The sequence below is a fragment of the Hydra vulgaris genome, chromosome 06 (assembly GCF_038396675.1).
Source record: "Hydra vulgaris chromosome 06, alternate assembly HydraT2T_AEP".
Lineage (NCBI taxonomy): Eukaryota > Metazoa > Cnidaria > Hydrozoa > Anthoathecata > Hydridae > Hydra > Hydra vulgaris.
In genome coordinates this window covers 6248768-6268659 of record NC_088925.1, presented here as the reverse complement: position 1 = coordinate 6268659, position 19892 = coordinate 6248768, and the positions used below count along the sequence as shown (strand labels likewise).

General features: G+C 26.0%; 1 protein-coding gene and 1 long non-coding RNA gene across 2 annotated transcripts in view; one reads left to right on the top strand and one right to left on the bottom strand.

The window, feature by feature from the left end:
* Positions 1-14136: 14136 nt before the first annotated feature.
* Positions 14137-19892, top strand: part of LOC136081680 (uncharacterized) — a 13870-nt gene continuing 8114 nt past the window's right edge. Inside the window, exon 1 of the mRNA XM_065799391.1 lies at positions 14137-14217. The gene's annotated coding sequence lies outside the window, so the exon portion shown is untranslated. The remainder of the gene's footprint in view (positions 14218-19892) is intronic.
* LOC136081615 (uncharacterized) overlaps positions 15725-19892 on the bottom strand; it is a 27918-nt gene continuing 23750 nt past the window's right edge. The window contains exon 4 of the long non-coding RNA XR_010638947.1: positions 15725-15939. This is a non-coding gene — a long non-coding RNA (uncharacterized LOC136081615). The remainder of the gene's footprint in view (positions 15940-19892) is intronic.

Sequence of the window (19892 nt, the reverse complement as noted above, 5' to 3'; positions counted from 1 at the left end):
GATGCTGATTTTACTTTTACAAATATAATGTTCTTAAATAATAATTATGTTGATTTAAGAACATTTCTACAGTTTTTACACATTGAACTACCAATTTGACAAGAGAGAATGACTGATGTTGTGGCGCACATATAGGATGTAATGGGCGCATTACAAAAAAATAATCTGAGAATTAAAATAGTATCAAGCTAATTTAAAATAAATAAAAAATAAAATAATAAACCGGGATTACGATTTGAACTCTCGTCAACCAGGTTTTGAGACTAATTAGTTAGTCTATTAGTTAGTGAGTTAACCCACCGAGCTTACTTGCCGCTGTGTTAACAAAGAAAAATTAAGATATTTTAGCAAAGTGCTTAAACACTGAAAATAGGAAACAGAAAATAAGTTTTTTCGATTGGGTGTAAAAAATGGTTTGACTTAACAAATTATGAGTTATCCGAGGTTTTAAAAGACCAGAAAGTAAACAGTTCGAGATAAAAAAAGTTTAAGTAACCCTTTTTTTAACTTAAAAATTAAAAATGCCTAGTTTCTATTCTGTAAGCTTATACTTATGTATTTGAACTCTAATATGTATCAGTGCCGGATTAAGGAAACCTAGGGCCCGAGGCACTAATACTTTTAAGAGGCTCATTTTTGCATTAAAAAGGTTATTTACCGGGGATTATTGAGTAATCAAGTACGTACATTTAATAATGTAAATATTTACCAATGCACATTAGGGCATCCCGTACTTTTCAACATTTATTAAAAATGTCGGCCATTCGGATTTTTTTGCCATTAGGTACATACATTGAGAAAAGACAAATAAAAATTTTTACCAGAATAAATGCATCATTTGCAAAAACAGACCTTGATTTTTCAAAATTTGATTGAAATGGGGAGGGGGACCAAAAATCACATATGTCTAAGAACATCCCATAAGGACATCGAAATTTTTTTTTTTAATGTTTTAACGTTTTTTTTCATTAAAGTAAATAGAGAACAGTTTTAAAATTTAGTAAAACGCCCCCCTTCCTTTTCCTATTTATAAAAATTTCTTAAATGCTTGTTTTACACTAAAAAAGCTATACAAGTTGAAATTGGCAAAAATGAAACTCATGTCTCTATCTTTCTAATTTATTATATATATATATATATATATATATATATATATATATATATATATATATATATATATATATATATATATATATATATATATATATATATATATATATATATATATATATATATATATATATATATATATATGTATATATATATATATATTAGATTTACTAAAATATATTATATTAGAGATACTAAAAATATATATAAGATAAAAATATATGCTAAACTAAAATGAGGTCCTGCTTGCTGTTAAAACGAGGAATTATTGCCTTACTTTCTGCTCTTGCACGAATAAATCCATCTTGCCTCTCAAAACCAAACACTGTTTCAGAAGCTGCAGTTACCTTAAAAAAAACATATTTTAAGAAAATTTTTTGAAAGTTTCTATTAATTAACATATTATTAAGTATAAGGAAAAGCCCTTTACCTCATTAACTGCCCTCTTAACTCCTTGTGTGTGAACAGGGAAATATGGAACTACCATGGGACAATCCACAATCATTTCTAGCTCACTTATGTTCATTTGACTGGTTAAGATGGGTTCATAAGCCCCTTCCCATGTTATAAGCTCAGTTAATTTGGTTGCATCAAAGTTTAAATACGGAAGCTTGCATGTTCTGGAAGCTAGATTTCCCATTTCTAAATTTTTTCTATTTTCCAGAATATTATTAACAGCAAATTCTCTTTCAATTTTATTTACGCTGCAGAGTAATGTTTGCAATAAAATTTTGAAATGAGAATTCCATGCAGAAGATCTCACATACTTTTCAATAATCATTTGTGTATTTTCATCTTGAAGTTTTATTTGGGTGAGTTGGTTCAAGATGTGTCGTGGCCCTTCTATCCAACTGTGCTTCACTTTAATTTGGAACCACACAGGGAAGTAAACTAATACAAGAAACTTAACAATTAATTCTAGATTTTTAGTTTGTCCCCTTCTAAACCATGCCTGCATACCCACAATAAAAGCAAGGAAGAACCTGTATTGAGCCACCTTAAATGGACTAAAGTACCTGGTTTTTGGTTAGCCAAATCTTCGCTAAGAGTTCAAATTAATTACTGACTATTTCTGATCTGAAGATATCTCTTTTACTATTTCTTCACGAAGTTCAATTAGGCCAGGACCTATAGATATTGACTTAAAACTGTTTTCATTTCAGTAATCTTTGTAAGCAACTTCCCAATGGGTCCAGAAAATCCTGCCTTTGAGGTTGTCTTATCATCAAGATCTTCTATTAAATGTTGAATACAAAGTTCATTTGTGTGAAGAGAACATATTAGCCATCCTAATTTTCTTTAATCTAGTTTCTAAACAATGGATAACACCTCCATTATGACCTGTATTTGTCGCCGTGCTATCACAACCAATGAATTTGAAGCAAATAAATAGCTGATTCTGGAACAATTTTAGCCTCCACCAAATCTTTTAAAAACCCTGAAGCAATAGCAGTGTTTGAAACTTCATACCTAATTGCAGCAATAGCTGTATTTTGTATCTTCATATAATTTCTCTTTAATTTCAAATCCTTGCTTTTGTCTAGTACATGAGAATTTTCTGTGTTATAAGAACACTCTACTCACTGTTTGACCACTCTACTTCCTCATTAAAATTTTCCAAAAACTCATCATACGTTTTTTTCAAATAGCAAATACTTATTGTCTTCTTTTCTTTGAACTTTTTCCGATCATGTTCTTTTTTACTGCTCCGCTTAATTGCTTTTCGCTTCCTTTCAACCTCTTTATAATCTATTGATCCTATCACAACTTGAGCTTTGCCCCCCTCTTTATTTCTCTGTGATTGAATAAATTCTAACTCTATCAAAGGAATCCTTACTGATTTTTCACATTTACAGTTAATATAAATTTTTCGTTCACATCCCAGACAACTTGATTCATTACAGTAAAAAATTGCACATTTAAGATTAGTTATATCAACATAGAATCCATTATGTTGTCAATTTTTTCCTTTTTGGTTAATCTTTTTCTGCAAATATCCTGAACATCACAATAACTTTTTTTGATCTTTCTGTCAATGGACTTATCTGTAAATATTACTAGAGATGAAAAATCTGAATTTGCTTTTTTCCATTAATTAACAACTTTCTATCTTGTCTCCCTAAATAAATCATCCAATGGATATATCTTCTTTTCTTTCAACTCTTTAAGCAGTATAGGTTTACGAAGAACAGCACCAAGAGTTGGTAGCTCAAATGGAATAAAGTTTCTTCCTTTTTCTGGAGATAAAATATTATCATATTATATATAGTTTTTAATTTATTATTATTATTACTCTTATTATTATTGTTGATAAAATGGTTACTGTTCATAATGTTGTTGTTGACAAAATTTTTATACAAGAAAATATATTCATGATTTAATACTCATGATAATAGTAATAAAATAAATTAATAACATTAAATGATTTAATTGTTGTGAATATAATATTATCTTTGTATTATAAATATTAATTTAGTAATATTATTAAAATATTATTAATAATATAAAGAAAATATTCACAACAATTTTATTACCTATTAAATCGGACATTAATGTGCTTGCTTTTTTTCTTGTTTTTATACCACTCGTTACTGATTATATATTTTTTATCACGACTATATGACTATATGACTGAATAGTAAAATGAAGTATTGAAAAATGCTTCAAAACAAATATTTAAAATAATTTATATTCCCGAAACATTCCTCAGTGTTTGATATTTTATCAAGAAGTTTCTTGGGCATTTCGTTGCTTCCGCAAAAAAATCTGTTTTTGTCTAAAGTTAATTTTTTGGTCAACACAAGACCAATTTTTGCAAATGAAGACTTTTTTAAATCATCTTTTTTTAAACTGAACTAAAATGCATATATTTTCAGGCAAAAAAATACTTGGGGCCAAGTTTTTATAATGAAAAAATATGTTTTTTGAAAAGTACGGGATGCCTTAATGCACTTAAGTCTTTTCTTTATAAATATAAAATGTTATGTGAGAAATATGTTATTTATTTTTTTTTTTAAACATGCTACTTTTTTTTACTAGTATTATTGATTAACTTACAACAAAATATTATATTTAAATATTGATCAAATTGAAAAACAAGTTTTTAAAATTTTTGGGGACCCCTAATTATTGGGTGTCCCTGAGCCATAGCATAGTCGAGCCTATTGGGTAATCCAGCACTTATATATATATGTAGATAAAATGGAACAGAATAATAATTTATTAATTGTTCTCAAAATTTCAAAAGTTATACATCAATATGCTCTAAATTGAGGATATATAATAAAAAAATAGAATATATAATAAATTATATAATATAGAATATATAATAAATTATTTCTAAGACTTGTCCGAGAAAAATCTTTTAATAAAATGCTTCATCCTTATATTTTCATCAAACAACAATTTCCAATAATGACGAAGCATTGCATATGGAATGTTGGAAGTCTTTGTTGTTTCTCAAACACTTTTTATTTCCGCATTAAAACAAATACTTTTACTAAAAATCTTTGTTTTTAAAGTAGTTCTTCAATGCATTTGAGGCATTATAACAATTCGCAAAAAATAATCTCACAAGTTGGAAAAGAGTTGTATACTTGACACTCAAAGTCAAACATGATGTTTTTACGCAGAATACAAAAAATATTAACGTCAATTTTATACAAAATACGACCGCGGTTCACCCATAACAAAATATTGGCTTCTAATTAAATAATGACTCATTCCTCCCTAAGCAGTGCAGTTGGATTAAAACATTAGATGTGCAATAAGAAAGTGGTTTATGCATTACGTAATGTTTATTATTAAACTTTCAACCACTATCTGATGTCTCAAAAAATCTGGTATGCTCATTAAAGAAGTTTCAAAGAATACTAAAACTTTCCTTTGCACAGAAAATAGTGGACGACACCGCTAGCGCAGACACCCGCACCATGATTTGTGCACAAGAGTTGCACAAAAATTTGATAGTTTTAGCAATAATTTGCATGTAATTAATTTGTTAAAGTTTGGTGTCTATTTCTTTTCCCGTTTCAGCTGTAGGACCAATGATTCACTTCTACCCTTGACTCATTCCTACCCATCATCCCCTTTAGCAAAACTTATTATGCATGTTTAAATATTAAAACAACATAATCCCTAAATTCAATGGAACTAAATTTAAATGTTTTCCCTAAATTCGATGTTTTCAATGGAACAATGAGTCTCGACTCTTTTTTTTTTTTTTTAATAATCATAATTACCTATATCCGGAATCTTTTTTTTTTTTTTTTGTGCTTGTTTTTATTATATTTTAAATTTATTCCAAGAAATATTAACAATATTTCAATTTTTTTGCATAATATTAATCAGCGTAAAATTTGGCACAAAATATTGTTGATACATTTTTTATTTTTATTTACAGAACAAAGTTATTTTCTCATTTTTTTGTTAATTTAATTTTCTTAGATTTCTTGTTGGAAACAAACACGGTTGTAAATATATTTTCGAATTAATTTTTTTATTGTTCGATATTTCGAGTGTTGAAGTTTAGTTATCAAAAAGATAATTAAAAAATTCAATCTAATATGAGGAGCCCATTTGCAAAACGCACTAAGTCCGAGTAAATTGATTTTTAGTAAACCACGAAAGTCTGAACTTTTAGTTGCGTATCAACATAGATTAATATTTTCTTTGTCTTTTTTTAAAACAAAAAAACTTTCAATTGGTCTAAAACTTATATAGATGACAGATTTTAGTATATAGAATGTGAAAACGGAATTAACTCAAAGTTTTTAATTTTGCGCGTTTTGCAGATGGGCTCCTCATATAAAAGATACGAAGTTTTTTATAAAATCATCGGTAACTAGGTATTATCTATAATTAGGTGGTTTTAGGGTATATATTTTACTTTAGAAGTTTTATTTTAGTATATATCAACTTGTTATATAAATGATTATTTATATATGATGAACACGTTGTATAAACTTGTGAAACTTATTTTTTTTAATTCTTACTTTATTTATTCAATTTATAAAATTTTATTTTAATATTGCTATTATAACTTGCGACAATACTTATGTCTTCTACTTGCTCCTGACATTCTTTATATTTTGACTTATTTTATTGAATTTGTAAACAAGAACATTGTAAAATGCTTATAAATTTATTTTTGTGACAGCCTAAATACAAGTTTTCATGCAGCTGTTTCAGTTTGAGGATCTATATCTTTGTTTTTACCTAAAATAATTAGGGAATCAGCTAAAACATCCCTCTTCAAATCGACTAAAAACAAAGTGAATTTGTTAACTTTTCTTTATAGCTTTCGAATTGGAAAATAAATATGTTGACAAACGGATAATTCACTCCCTTTTATGATAACAATACATGTTTATGTTAAATATTATTGTGATAATAATGATACCACGCACAAAAACTTGATAACATTATTAATGTACGTCATCATGAATAGTTGTTATATAGATCCCCTATATATTTTTACAATATATAGGGGATCAGGATGCGATTACACCACGACACCCTTGACCAGTCAGCCACAGCTAAAGAGCATATGCTCATTTAAGTTTGTAGTGGCATTAAAATATTATTTTAGATCAGTTTAACAAATAAACTGCAGCAAGGAAAACACTTTCCTCTTTTTTCTTAATTTATATTAAAGGTGCCCCAAGAAGTTCTTACGGTCTTATTACAGATAACCGTGAAAGAGTATTTGACAAGATGTTCAAGCCTCTTTCCTATATGATGTTTTTTGTTTTCTAATTGTCTTGTTTTTTACCAATGACATAATATTAAATATAACAAAATATATACAAGGGGAAGGGGAGTCCTAACAAGGGGAGTCCTAATTCGTACATACTTAATGGATGGCCCTTTAAGTATTTCCGGGATAAGTAATTTGCTTGAAAAAAATAACATTTGTTAAAAAAAATGTTATTTTTTTTAACAAATGTTATTTTTTTCGAGTTTGTCAAGTTTGTACGAAAAAAAAAGAGAGAAATAATTAAAATAAAAAAAAAACTATTACTATTACTACTATTTAATTTTTTTATTATTTTTATTGCCCCTTATGGGGCAACTTTATATGTGCACTTTATATGTGTACTTTATATGTGTACACATATAAAGTAACTTTCTCTTTAGTCACATAGGAAATATTATACTGACATTAAAAATACCAAAAAGTACATGAAATGGTAGCTCGTTGCTATGGTAACCAAAAAAATAGCTGAAAATACCACAAAAACTGTGTTTACGCCGTAAAAATAAATATCTAAATTTGTGATATGAACGAAGCAGATTTTTGAATAAATATTTTTTTTCCATAAAAGACTACAAACAAATTAGGTTTTTAAAAAAAGGTCAAATTGCAAAGAAAAAAACTTAATAACTCAAATTCTTAAGTCATGTTAGAAATTCTACTCCGATCATATCATAAATATTGCCAAAATGAACAATCCCTGAAAAATTCATCATGATAGAATGTATACTTTTCAAGATTTTACCGGCGTGTTTAAAAAGCAAATTCAAATCTACATAAAATTTTGGTCAACAATTACTAGAAAAAAAAATATCTAATTTTTGAAAAAATTTGAGGGTAGTTGCCCCTTAAGGAAGGTAATTATTTGTTGTGTAATTTTATAAGCAGATTTCTAAAAATTTGATAAGTTTTGACAAGGGGCATGTGAGGAGATGAAAATCGTCAGAAAATTGTTGACGTAATTAATGAACAACCAATATATTCTGAAATATTTGATATTACATTTCAAGGTTGTTTACAAGTAGTATAAACAACTAATATAAAGTAAACACCTAATGACAATGATCAAAATAGTAATGGTAATAATAATAAAAATAATATTTATAAAAACAATAATAATAGTAATAATAAATAATAATAATAATAACATGTTATTTTAACAATAGTAATAATAATAATATAGTAATTATAATAATTTAAATAAATCGGTATAATTTTCCATACATCAATCGTTTATACATACAAAGTTACAGTAACAAACAGTAATAAACTGACAAAACGTAACAACTAACAATGACATAAAAACAACTGTTGCTAAAAAAAATTATAAGGATTTAGTAAATGTATTAATCATAGTTCTTATAATATAATAACCAAAATATATTGCAAATAATATGACTAAATAAAATATAAACAGAAAAACACTGAGATAATCAAAATAAAAGTTACAACGAACATTACAAACAAAACAAAAAATTACCTTATATACTTTTGGCAAAAAAAGATTAAAAAAAACAACAAAAAACGACAAAATAAAATTAAAAACAATAAAAATAAAAACAAAATAATGATAATACACGTATATTAAAACATATATAATAAATGGCTAAAATGAAAATAAAAACAAATAATATATAACTGTATAAAAAATTATATATCACTATTGAAAAATAATTAATAAAACAAAAAATAAAAATAAACTACTAAACTACTAAAAAATAAAACTAAACCAAACTGAAAATAAAACAATAAATTATTAACAAAAAATAATAAGTAAAACTTTATACGCGAAAAAACTAAAGAAAAGTCATTACTATAAGACTGAATAACAGCATAACTAAAAAATAAATCGTAAATAAAAAATCCTACAAATATATGAAAGAAAACTAAAGAAATATATCAAATAAAACTAACGAATTATATGAAAAAATAATAAATCTTGATTTGCCGTTCTTTTTTCGATATATAAATAGTTTTTTGTTCTTTCTTTTCCATTCTTTTTATTTATTTCACTCATTAACTTTTTTAACGTCTATTTTCAATACTTCTTTACTTATTTTCTTTTAGATATTTCTTTTTCTTTCCTTCTTTTAAAACATTTATTTATTCTTCTTTTTAGATGATTTTATTTTTCGTTTAATTTATAATTTTTTTATTTTCCTTTTTTCTTTTCTCCATATACTAAGTTATCTTTACCCGTTAGATAAAAGCGTCCACCATTTGCGATGTCATAGCAAATAAAAAAACAGCTCCTTTGGTAATTAAAGAAAGTTGTTGCTTTAGTTGAAATTATTACTTCATTATTTCCAAAACATTTGAGTCAATATAGTTATTGATCTCTACCTCAAAAAACGTGTATTTTAGATTTACTTCAAATTAAATTTTATATTAAATTTTAAATGTACTTAATTAAATGAAATTTAATTAAGTACATATATTTTAAATCACTGCTTTTTAAGGTCTTCACAACTGTGATGCAGTTACGTTGTAAATACTTCACTTCAAAGAGTCAGTAGATAAAATCAGCAACAATACAAGGAACTCTTGCAAAGTAGAAATAAGTAAAAAAAAATTTATAATAGATTTGAAAATAAAATAAATTGAAAATATCTTCAAAAGAGAGAAAACAATATATATGTGGAAAAAGAAAGAGAGAAACAAATAAAATTATAAATAAGCATATATTTTAAAAATAACTACATAGAAAATTAATAAATGGCAAATAAAAAAAACCAAAAGTTACAAAAAGTATTAACAAATGACGTATAGTTTAATAACAATTTTATAAACTAAATAAAAACGAAGATAATTATCTTAAAGACCTGATCTAAAAATGAATTATACTAATATAAACCGAGAAACTTTCATATACTTTCTAGGTGTTTCTTAGATAAATATTTGTTGTCGAAGCTCCATATAAACACTTCAGGGAGAAAGCTCTCAAGAATAAATTCATTAATGTTTAAAGTCAAACTTTTACTAAATATCATGAGCCTTAAAAGTTTATATTTTTCATTGATAAATAGTCACCTAAGTTATGGTAAAATAGTCAAGATATAGCATTATGGCAAGCACAAATTATACTTAGATTAAAAAACTATACAATAAACAATAACATGCCAGTAGAATTTTCTTTGGAGCTGGTAAAAATGTTTTATATGAACCTGCCTGCACACATGGAACGTTGAATGTATACAAAAGCACCAATGATGGCATACCGATCATAATTTCAAAAATATTGGTTTTGGTGAAAAAGTGATTATACCAACATGGAGATAATAACTTTAATTAGTTTTAGTTATTTGGATGTTGTAGTTTTAATCACTTAATATATTTAAGATTTTGATTTGTTTATTAAAATCCGTGCAGAAATCATTTTATATCCAAATTTTGTGCAATATTTTAGTGGAATATTTATTTTAATTGCATCTTTTGAACAAGGCAGATGCAGCTTGCCTTAATACTATAGACGAGTTGGGAAAAATTTATTTACTCATAAAAACAACTTATTTGTAAGTAAAGTAAAAAAGAAACTATGCTCCAAAAAATTTTTTTTGATAAAAAAATACATAAAACGCAATATCTCTTATGCGCATGTCCGAAACTTTACAATGCTCATATACAGCATGAAATGGTAAATTAGGATAATTCCGCGTAATTTCTAGCATTTCGGAGGGAATATTGTAATATTAAGAAATATCTTCGAGTTAATCATTATCCTTACCAGCCCTATCTTCCCCTATGCCATCATAGGAGCATTAGTTGCCTATGACGACATAGTTGAGCTCTTTTTTAAATAGGAACAACATATAAAAAAACAAAACTGATGAAACTCCGAGGATTATTATTGTTCTCCATGTAACAAGGAATGTATCAAAACTTTTATTATTGGTTTTCAAGATACTGGTTAATGAAGCTTAAAAGTTAAGTATGCCATCATAGGCGCCTTTCACCTACAACTTGTTTTACAGCGTATGTAGAAAATAAAATATGGACTTTCTCCATCCATTTTATAATTCTATTTTAGCAAAATAAGTCTCAATCATATTCTTATATAACAACTTTGGCATCCCAAATTAAAACTAAATTCATATACAGTCGAACACTGCGGATCTTATATGTGGAAATCCCCCTTAGCCAGATTGTTACTAAAAAGAAAAATACACTTAAAAAATTCAAATTTGAGTCAAAGCGTTTTACGGACGTTTTATCTACGGGCTTTAATTTTTTTTTCTTTTTTTGTAAATTGTTGCACACTAGCGCAATTTTATATCTATTTTCTTTCATTTGTTTTTACTTTTGCTTGTTCTAAATTTATTTTTCAAAAAAGATCTTGCCGTCCATGAATGATGTCACACAATTTTTCAGACTTTTGACCCCCTCCCTCCCCCTCGTCACAAGATGTCACAAAAATTTAGACCCCTCTAGAATATTATGTCACAAGTTGCTGACCTCCTCCCCCCCCCCCCCCTCTTTTTTTTATAAACAAATTTAAAAAAATATAACGTAAAACGTTTCTGAAACTGAAAAACTAGCAAAAGTTATTTTCCCAAGGTAAATAAATAGGTTCCTTTATTGAATAAACTGGGAGTATTTTGTTAGGGGTGAACTGCGGTCGTATTTTGTATAAAGTTGACGTTAATATTTGGCGAAATCGAGATAGATTACATTGATAGATTAGTGGGATGCTATGGAGGACGATATAATTTCACAAGTTTCAATTAAATTGGTTACGCATGATTTATGACAAAAGAAAGCTATGTTGGTTTGTAGAGAGCAGGTTACTATCGTTGATGTGCTTTAAGAGTACTTTTTTTAAATGTTTTTCAAAAGTTTTGCATGCAAGAGAGCTTTTTTTTATAGATTGGACTAATGTTTGCTAATTTCCAGAGAGATGGTACTATTCCAGAATTAAATGATTCATAGAAGATTTTTAAAAATGGAATTGCAAAGCTTTTAGCACACATCTTAAGTATTAAAGGATGCAAACTGTCAGATCCGAAAGATTTATAAGGATTTAGATTGGTAAGTTCTGGTACAGAGAAACCTAAAGATTTAGATTGGTAATGTCTGGTACAGAGAAACCTAAGTTTTCATTATAAATGCATTCAGGTTTAATATCACTTTGGTTTAACACTGGAAAATTTTCGGAGCATTCACGAGTAAACATAGATTGGAATTAAGAGTTTAGATGATCAGCTATATCGGGAAGAGCTTCAACAATTTTACCTGTAGTATTTTTGAGAGAACGAGTTCTTTAATTTTTAGTTGTTTATTAATGTATTTGTAGAGAAGTTTTGGGTTACCCTGCGATTTTGATATTTTATCTTTTTCATAAGCTCATTTTGCTTTGAATATCTCAGCTTTTATGAAACGATTAAGCCGATTATACTTTGTTTTAAGTTTGTTATTCTTCCATTTAGATTAAAGTTGATATGCCAAGCAGTTTTTTTGTTCGGATTAGGCTTTAAATATGTGAAGTAACCCAAAAATCATACTTTTTTTGTTTTGATAACCTTTACGATAAAATCTTCACAAACAGTACGAGAGTTTGAAATTAGTAAACTGAACATTTGATGTGCATTTTCATTTAGAAATAAAATATCCAAATTGATTGATGTAATAAAGTTTGATATTGATTTGTAATCTTTTTTATAATTAAACAATCTTTTTTTTTCTTTACTTACTTGTATGTTTTTATTTATGTGTTTTTGGAGCCTGGAAACGAAAATATCTATAATAGTCGAACCTTCACCCAAAATGGGTGAAGGGTTTTGTTAAAAATTCATGTTATTAAAAACACTTTTTCTATTTTATGCTCTTTTAATTAATTTTATCGGGTTTAAAACTTTCTATAATAAAATTTTAGCGCTTTAAAGTTACGATATTACAACATCTTTATTTTGAGGTGGTGGGAACTTTACATTACGTTATTAACTTTTGCCAATCAAAAGATTATTTGATAAAATTTAAAATCTGTTGAAGGATCGAAGATATATATATATATATATATATATATATATATATATATATATATATATATATATACATACATTTATAAACTTACTCTTTGCCCTCGCATTTGGGGTAAAGGGTTGATTTTTAGGTGGGCATTGTTATTACCATTTCCATAGTAAACATCATTTTTTGAAATAAATGCTTAAGTTCGGAGTTCGCGCAGCGCTATCTAAAATATCGAAAAATTCTCATGCAAGAATTCAAATAAGAAAGTAAAATAAAATGGCGCTTAGTGGAAGCCGGATCTATAAATTTATTTTAGCAAACATATATAATCTTCAAAATATCGTAGTATAAACGCCATAAAAGTATAAAAGCATAAATGTAACACTAGATAAATATAGTCATTTAAAAGTAAAAGTTATAAAATGAAATATTAAACATCTTTTTGTATATATTTTAATATATGTATTACATCGGAAACTTTGGAATGGTTACATTATTTGATAAAAAAAAATTTAACAAATTTTTCATATACATATAATATTCGTTGTATCACAATGTACGATATATGTAGGTTTAACGTAAATCTTCATTTAGGATACGTTGTGTAAAACTAAAAGCTCCCCCTAATAAATTCTACGTAATAAAAATAACAGTGAACTATGCATGAGTTAATCTTTGTAAACTAAAAAGCCAAAATTAAGTTTTAATAAAAATTTTCATAATAAACTTTAATTTTTTTATTATTAAAATCATCCACGATTCCGATTCATAATAGTAAAATAAAGATACTTTAATATAAAGCTTCTTTATAGTAATACAAAGATTCTATGATAATATGAAGATTCTAAAGGTAATATAAAGATTCTTTACAGTAAGATAAAGGCACATGCATGAAATGAAATTGTGTGCATCAATTTTAAAAAGAGTCAGGAATCGTATAAGGTCATTTAAAAAGTAAAACTAAAGGTGGTTTTATAAACCTAAAAAACTAGGTTTTTATAATATGTCGCTTTTTTTGCTGTTTTATCCAACTACCGATTTCAGTGGATAAATGTAACATCACTTTGTTTTCAAAACTTTATCTATACAAATTTATCGAATTAAAATGTTGCTTGATAACATGAGATAGTTTAAGAGCTCAAATATCAATTTTAACATTTGATTTCTTGTAGGATTTTTGCATATCAAAATCTTAATATAAAAACTAGCCAATCAAATCTAAACCGTTATTTTGAGCGCTTAAATCAAGAAATTAATTTAGGCGCTTAAATCAATTTTCCAAATTCGATTTTGAAATCGAATTGTAACAATTCCACAAATAAACAATTTCGCGGTTAAACTAGTAAAGGAAAAAAAAAATCGAGAAAGAAAGAAAAAGAAAGAAATAAGTAATATATTTTCATTCAATTTTCTATCCATACAAACAGATTCAAAAATCTTAAAGTTTTCTTAAGTATATTGATTCTTAAGTTTTCTATTTTAATAAAAAATATTTATAATTTATGTATTTCTTAAGTAAGATATATAAATGTTTTATTCGGGATTAACAAAATACGATTATCTAAGATTTTCTTTAAAGTATAATCTAGGATTTTTTAAATAACGTTTTTAAGTCTATTTTATAATGCCTATTATATATTTTAGTAAGAAAGGTTTCTTACAAAAATAAAATATTTAAACAATTTAATCTCGACATTTAAGTTTGCTTAATTATAACTTTTAACAATTCTCAGGGTGGCCAGAAAAATTTCACGCTCATTTTCTGACTATAATAAAAATTGCCAGACTTTCCAATGGAAAAATTTATTACGCGAAGCAATAACTTTACCCTTGACCCAAAAAAGATTAACTAGTTTTAAAAATAATGATTTAAGAATGGGCCTTTTTATCAAAATAAGATAGCAAAATATTTTTTTACCACCTTATTTTGACTTTATTCCTCAATTTAGAAATTTCTTGACTTTCCCAGATTGATGGCCACTGTTTCGTGATAGGCTTAGCTCAAAATAAAAATAGATACGAAAAATTTTATTTAAAAAAATATTTATTCCAGGATATGGGAAAATATTTGAAAACTCATAAATTACTTAATAGAAAAAAATTGTTTACGTTAATTAAAAAGTTGTTAGTCACGATTCTTCAAGAACTGATGAATTTGGCCCACCTGTAACTCTAATTAGTTCATTTTTTTACGAAAAATGTTTTATTAGTCTACTTACGATTAAAAATTGTAATTTTTTGCCATTGCACAAAATTTATTAATACACCTTCGTCATATATTACTTAGTTTGGTGCCACTCCTTTACTAAACAACGTATATTACTTATTTTGGTGCCATTCCTTTACTAAAACAACGACATTTGTGCTTACGTCATCCCACGAAAAGTATAAAAAAGTATATCGGGGTGTCTTTTAATATCAAGTATACAATTTTTTTAGAGATTTATTAATCACTTGAGACTTAACTAAAAAAAGCTGTTTATAAAATGTGACCAATTGCTTCACTTATATTATTAGCGTATTTCATTCAACCCCGCAACTCTCCGTTTCCGTTTATAAGTCAGTTTATAATTTTTTTCTTAAATCGCAAATTTAAATTCGACATAATTTACTTTTCACAAAATAAAAAAAACCATATTACGTATTCAAAAGTTAAAAACTTTGTAATAATTTTTTTAAATTAAAAATAAGATTTTATATCATAATCAAAAAATATTTGCGAAAAGATTAATCAATGAATCATTAGTAGCGAAAGAATAAATATTACCACAACTATTTTATTTTACCCGCTACTTCATATTACCCTTGTTTACTCTATTCAATTTAACAAAAAAGGATTTCATCATACGAAAAAAAAAAAAAAAAAAAAAAACGTTAAGTATTTTTCTTGCTACTACAACTAAAAAAAAGAAACACTTTAAAACTGAACAAAATATTAAAATAAATAAATAAATATATATATATATATATATATATATATATTATTAGGAAAAAAAAATTAAAGTTGTATCGGTCATGATGATGATATTAATAGCAATATGATATTAAATGATAATAATGAAGATGTAACACTTTGTAGAGATCTTGTTACGTGGTAACTTTAGCATATTCTAAAAGAAAAAATATAAAAATATCAATTTTCTAATAAAAGTCTTATTATAGTTTCGTTTTCACCCTTCTAATAAAATTTAAAAAGTAAACAAGACTTATTATAGCAGAATTTATGAACAGATTTAAACGGCGCATAATGGGCAGAATAGCTTTAAAAAACTGGGGAAATTCTTTTTTGAAGATTTAAATTTTCAAGTTACATAATTATTTTAAGGGCATTGTTAGACATTAGAAAAACAATTTCATAAAGTTTTAAACATTTATTTACAAATAAAATATATGACATAATTTTTCGAGTTATTTAAAGTTATTATTTTTTTAAACCGGTAAGCAAAAAAAGTAAAAAAACAAACAACGAATGATAATATGATTGAATAAATGATACCAAATGACGAGAGGTTAATGCAAATGAAGAATGAATAAATGATACGAAAAATAATTTTACTAAATTATTTATAAAATAACTTTACTAAAAACCTTGAATAAATTGCGATAATTTAAACTTGTTAACGTAAATAAATATATTCGAAATACTTGGATTCATATTAATCGATTATACTTAAGTGGAAAAGACCGATATTTTCTAAATAAAAGTATTGGTTTTTGTTTTAAAGCAAAAAATATATAAAGAAAATTATATGACTTTAGAAGTTACAAAAGGTTTAATAAACGCTGATAAGACATTGTCTAAATAAGTTTACAATGTGTTTAAAAGTGTATATTTGTAATAACATTACAAAATAACTTATACATTTATTACGACAAAGTATTTTGACTGTAACTGTATTTTTTCATAACACTATATAATTTTGATAATAAAATATTGTCAGGAAAGCGGTATATGAAATACTATATATATTAAATATAATATTTTCAAATATAGTAGAAAAATTCAGCAAACAAAAATTTTTATAAACCTACTTTTCCTAAGGGAAACACGCTAAGGAAAAACAGTATAAAAAAAGTTTAAATTTCATGTGTTCATGACGTTTCTTTTCCAGGTTTCTACTGATTTTAAATTCAACGTTTCTACGCCTTTTAAATTAATGCAATATCTCGAACTTATTAAATAAAAATATAGAATTAAACAAAAACCCACACACCTTAGATTTTTTTTTAAATTTGATGTTCTTAGGTGTAAGTGTTTTTTTTTAATGATATTCTTTATTAAATTTATACTCAAGGTATCGCATTTATCTATAAAGCACTTAAAGCCGATAGAAAATTATCAAACCTTGATAAAAGTATAATAAACATTGCTCACATAATATAATATTTAAATTTTGAATATATCGAGCATACCGTCATGCTTATCTCCTTAAACGGGAGGTTAGTTGTAAATAAAAAAAAACTTTGCAAAACTTCAACGAAAGTTATATTATTTTATTACGTATTATATTATTTTACATATCATTAATGTATTATAACGTATTAAAACGTATTATATTATTTTACATATTATTAATGATTGACGATATTATCGTAGACTATTTAATCTTTAATTTATTATACTTAAAAGTATTTAAAGTTATTTTAAGCTAACCTATTTGATGAACCAGCGATATATAAATAACAAATAGATAATAGTGAGTTATATAAATAAAAAAATATACGCAAACTGCAATTTAAGGAAAAAATGGAAAAAAACTTACTCTCAGCAATTCTGCGACTAAAAAGATAACACACCTTAAAAAACTAACTAACTACATTACATAATATAATAACATAAAAATTAAAACATACCTTCATCATCAACAATATTACTCGTTTTTTAAATCGATAACAATAACAGAACTTTCAAAAAAAGTCTATAATAAAGCTATAGCTTAATAGTGTATTTGTGTGAGGAAGTTTTAGCTTTTCTGTTACCACAAAAAAAAAAGAAGCTAAAATAAACAAAATATAAACGATTCAAAGATTTAAGAGGATATATTGCACATTTGAAGTAGATGTAAAAAGAGATAAACGGCATAGAAAAAAGAATGCCTAAAGAGAACGTGCTTTTTATTAGTTTCGAAAAAAGTCTATTTTGCAAAATTACAGAACAGAACAACTTAGCGCTTTTTTTTCAGTTTTTTATCAGGGACTTTACTCATAATAAACTTTTTTCTAAGTAAAGGTTTTTTTTTAATAAGATACCCAGCAAATAGACTACTACAAGAAGTTTTATAATTTAAAGTTGGTTGTTTTCCTAAATTTTTTTTAGGTTTATCAAAAGAAATAGTAAATAAAATACGTTTGAGAATGGAATTCTATTCGATTGTGCCTGCAAATTAAACATCCATTCAAACTGCTCTTTTCCATTGCAAATAAGTTAAACTTTATATTAAGTTGATGCGATACGTAAGTAAAAAATATGAAAGTAAAAATCCTAGAGTCAGGCCACGGCTATTTTAGGGGTTTATTTAAAATTTTAGAGGACCCTTTACAAAATTTGATTACTTTTTTTTAAAAGTAATACGAAAAATTATAAAAGGTTTTTTAAAAACTTGGGGCCTGAACAAATTTTTAATGGAAGAAAGAGGAGGAACCTTCTCTATGAGAGAAGGTGTACTAATAATAAAATTTAAAAATTACCAACTAATCTAACTAAAGAAACATAAAATAAACACGCGTCGAAAAAAAATATTCTTAAAAAAGTTACACTCAAAGGACACCATTTGTTATGAATAACCAAAAAGCAAAGTATTTTTTTTTTGAAGCGAAAAAAGTAAACTTAAGCGTATAAAATTGCATTATTAGTATTTATAAAAACCATTTGACGTTTTAAAATACAAAGTCTAATTATAGTTTCGTTTTCACCCATTTTTAAGTTTTTTTGTTGAGTTGTTATATGAAAAGCCATCTTACCCCATTCGTCATCTTGCCTCGTTTTCCCATACTTTTGGAAAAGTTTAAAATATAAGTTTAAAGTACTTCAAACAACTGATAACCATTAAAAACATGTACAACGTAACGTTTATTAAAAGCACACCTTTTAACAATACATATTTTAATTGGTTAATATTCTTAAAATAAAGGTTTTTTCAACGTTATTAATTTAGCGTATTCTTATGTCCCCGAGAAATTCGTAAAATCTTTGCATAAAAACCCTTTTAAATAATACATTTAAATATCGCAATTATATTTAAAAAATGTACAAAAATAGTGATACAATTTATTTTGCTAATAAGCAAAAAACAAAATATGAATATTAATGTTAAAGTCGTGTTTTACACGTGGTGTGTTTACTGGGATACAGAGGCGTAGTCAGGGTTTGATAAAGAGATGAACAAATTTTTTATAAGAAATCTAAATAAAGTCGAGCTATACCGGAGGTTTATGGAAGAGAAGAGAGCTCTTCTAGAAACTTAAGTCATAGAGAATGCAAATAAAACCATATTTATGCCGCTTATCTTTGATATTAGTGTAATTACAGTAATATTATAGTTTGTTGTCAAATACCATACTATGAAGCTTTAATGCGAGAAACGGTCTTTTAAGAAAAACAACTAACAACTAAAATAAAACACGAACTCCAACAATATTTAATCAATATTTTAGTAAAATAAGCCATAAATACCCCACCAGATTTTCCGGAAACAATTTTGTAACTCCAAAATTTAATCTAAAGTTATATTCTTATTCTATTCAGTATCGGGGACCTTTTTTATGGAAAAGTTTTAAACAGATTGTTTTCAAAGATTTTATTATTGATTTGTATTCAAAGCTAATTTAAAATATCATTTAGTAAATATGGATTGTAAAATTCTAAATAATTTAGTTTGCCTAAATATATCAAGTTTCTTTATATTTAACTACTATATTTACAATTGAGGTCACAAATTCAAATTACGCAAACTAAAGTGATGCCCGTAAATATTCTTCCTCACTCGGGGTTGTTAATATTTGGAATAATTTGCCGTCCGACGTCGTCAAGAATATATCAAAAGCTTTAAAATTAACCCTATCA